The sequence below is a fragment of the Panthera uncia genome, chromosome F1, assembly GCF_023721935.1.
Source record: "Panthera uncia isolate 11264 chromosome F1, Puncia_PCG_1.0, whole genome shotgun sequence".
NCBI lineage: Eukaryota > Metazoa > Chordata > Mammalia > Carnivora > Felidae > Panthera > Panthera uncia.
Window position 1 is genome coordinate 63,247,895 of NC_064813.1, and position 3,363 is coordinate 63,251,257.

At 59.8% G+C, this 3,363-nt stretch overlaps 1 long non-coding RNA gene across 1 annotated transcript; it reads right to left on the reverse strand.

Moving 5' to 3' along the window:
* Positions 1 to 1,417: 1,417 nt before the first annotated feature.
* Positions 1,418 to 3,282, reverse strand: LOC125925988 (uncharacterized). The gene is made up of 2 exons (XR_007458965.1): positions 2,644 to 3,282; positions 1,418 to 1,937 (listed from the first exon to the last, which is right to left on the reverse strand). It is a non-coding gene; the product is annotated as an uncharacterized LOC125925988 (long non-coding RNA).
* Between the last annotated feature and the right edge of the window lie 81 nt (positions 3,283 to 3,363).

Below are 3,363 nucleotides of genomic sequence, written 5' to 3' on the forward strand. Positions count from 1 at the left end.
TTCCTTCATTCCTTTCTCCCTCCCTCCCTCTCTCCTCCCCCTCTCTCTCTCCTTCCTTCCTTTCCTTCCTTCCTTCCTTCCTTCCTTCCTTCCTTCCTTCCTTCTTTTCTTCCCTCCCTTCCTTCCCTCCTTCCTTCCTTGTTTTATTTTGAGATATAGAGGGGGAGAGAGGGAATCCCAAGCAGGTTCCACACTCTCAGCATGGTGCCCAACATGTGGCTCGAACTCACAAACCACGAGATGGTGACCTGAACCAAAGCTGGATGCTTAACCAACTGAGCCACCCGGATGCCCCATCCTGGTGACGTTTCTATGCAGGAGACACAGCCCCTTGGGGCCTGGGAAGGAGGTATTGAGGTTGGGGACCAGTCCCCACAGAGCTCCTCAGGCAGGCAACTGATCTGCTCTAGTCCCTGAGGGCCCAAGCCCCGGCATCCCTGGAAGAAGGTCCCTGGCCTGAGGTCTCCCAAGCAGTCCCACCTTCAAACAGGCCTGAGGTTCAGGGCCAAAACCGCAGCCCCAATTCCTCGGACTCCTGTAATACAGCTTCTGGAGACTGACTGGGAAGATAGATACAGGGCAACGGATTTCCCTGTGTTTCAGGGTCAGGCCCACGGAAAGTGAATGAAGGAACAGACAGTCCCTGTGCAGCTGGCCCGGGGCTCTCCCCCGGGACTCGGCCAAGTACTTCTCACGCCATCTCCAGACAGAGAAGGGCTGAGGCCCCAAACCATCCCAGGCCCCTGGAATTGGAAGGCAGAAGGTGGACTCGAAGCTCAGGGAGGCCCAGGCCTCTCGCTCTGCAGGAAGCCGGGACAATACCCACCTGGTAGCACTTTGCAGCATTTGCCTGTCCTTTGAAATAGGTGAAAGCAAATAGGGAGGGAGAAGGGTGCTAGTCGAGGCCCTACCAAGAGTCCGGCGCTGGGCTGGCACTGGAGAGGCAGGAAGGACACTGTGTGCCCTCAAGGAAGTCTTCCTGGAGTGTGTGAAGGTGTCATTACAGTGAGGTATGACCAGGGCCCCCGTGAAGGTGAGGGCGAGGGTGAGGTGGGAGGGGCAGGACCGTGCCTTGGAGGGAAGAGGTGAATAGAATTCGGACCCCGGATTAGTAGGGAGTCCAGGGAAGGGAGAGAAAGGACATCCTAGCCGGACAGAGGATGAACCCGAAGACACGGGTTTGTGAGCGCACAGTGAGGTCCACACCCGTGTGTTAAAGAGGGAGGTAAGAGGTGGGTCTGGAGAGGAGGCAGGGCCCCCCTGACGTACTCAGGGCTGTGGGAGAATTCAAGCATGAACCAGACAAACACCGCAGGCTCTTGGACCTCTGGTCTCACTGGTGCAGGAACCAGGCACGCCGACAGCTAGGTGACAGTCTGAGAAATCACACTGCTTTTCTTCTTTTTGAAAAGTTTCATTATTTATTTTTGAGAGAGAGAGAGAGAGAGAGAGCACGCACGTGCGAGGAGGGGAAGGGCAGAGAGAGGGGGAGAGACAGAATCCCATGCAGGCTCCCTGATGCCAGTGCAGAACCCGACCTGGGGCTTAGATCTCACAGACCATGAGATCGTGGCCTGAGATGAAATCGAGAGTCGGACCCTTAACCGACCGAGCCTCCCAGGCGCCCTGAGAAGCCACACTGCTTTTCTGCCCCGGTAAACGGGCCACTGCTCACAGTGGTCAAGTGTCCCTGGAACTGACAACATTGTCTGATCTTGTGAACAGGCTGAAAATACGTGGGCTGGCTGATACCCGGATTAGGTAAAATCCTAGTTGGTTGAACAAACTTTCCCAGAGAGTAGGAAGCATGGATGGTGGGCAACCCAGAAGAAAATCTTACTTTTGAGCCTCAGGGACTCAGAGTTTCACTTCTGGCCTGGTGAAGGAGCCAGTTACAGGGCTAGGTTCCTGTTCTTGCCAAAAAGCCCAGAAGATACCTGTGAACCAGAGCAAAATGATAATAATAATACAGCTCACAGAATAGGCGTCCAGAAAAAAAAAAGATCCTATCAAAACCTTTCTAAAATGGAACCCTGTTTTAAATCCCAAGTTTACGAAACGTGACTTTAACAACTGAAAGAAATGGGCTCTTGTTCAAGAAAACACTGTGGAGACAGCAGAAATGAATGAATGTCTGGACTAGAGGGGTGGCTGATTCCCACCCCCCCCCCCCGGGGGGAGGGAATTTTACCTGCTGGCCCGGGAGGGGCCCAGGAGGATAAAAAAAAGACTCTTTTTCTAGGGCCTTTTTCTTTCTCCCCCTCTCCCGGCACATTTTCACCTCAGGCTGTGGCAAAAAGCCCACAGACGTTTACATCTGGAAGAACTTTCCAGCAGTCCCTCTCTAAGGATGGAATGGACTCCTAAGAGGGCGGGCGAGCTTCCTGGCCCAGGATGTGGGCCCTTGGGGCCGAGATCATCCGGAAGGAGGGGGAGGCTGGGATGCTGGTGTGAGCCCTTGACCCCACCCTGGTTGAGGCCATGATTCCATGAATGAAATGCCTGGCGTGGTCAGGCGGGGTCACGGGGGTTCGGGCTGGGGTGAGCGGTCAATGGAAAGGACCTGGGCAGGTGCGCTGCTTAATGAAGCCTGCTGGGGAAGGCATGATGGACCCCCCCATCCCTGAGGCGGCCCAAGTTCACCAAGCAGAAAGCTCCCAGGAGCAGAAATGCCAGCCATCTGTCGGCCTGAGGTCTCTAAGGAGGTGGGTTTGATGACGTCCAGGTTGGGTGTGAGTTCCGCTCGGGGCTCGGCAGGACATCCGTCCCCGAGGTGGGAAGTCTGGGGCCAGTCGCTCCACCTGGTTGCGCCTCCGTTTTCTCCCGAGTCAAGCAGAGTCACGCCCGCCTCGCGGGGTCTCTGCGCGGGTGACCCGAGCGCTACGAAGCCCGCGGTCCAGGGCCCGGCACCCTGCAGGGCCCCGCCCCGGGATGCCTCTCGTCCTGCCCTCCCGCCCCGGGCCTGTGTCGCCGGGTCGCAGGCGCTGGCAGCTGCAGCGGGGAGGGGGCGACTCGGCAGGCCGGGCCCGGGCGCACGGTCCCCTCGGCACCCTGCGAGAGGCGCCGGGCCGGGACCGGGGAGCTCGCGGGTGCAGACAGGTATTTCCAGTGGGGCGGGGGAGGGGGGGGGGGGGGCGGGGGACGCGAGCCGAGGGGGCCCCCCCGAGCTGCGCGGATCCCCCCGGGGGTCCCGCTCCCGGCCGGGCTCGGCTGTCGGCCCCGCGCCTCTCCCCGGCCGCGCGCGGACGGCGGGGGCTCGCGGGCGGCGAGGCCCGGGAGGACGGCGGGCCAGCTCCGGCGACCCGGGGCCCGCGCGGCGGGTCTCCCCCGCTCCCTCCCCGGCCGGCTCCGCGCACCCGGCGG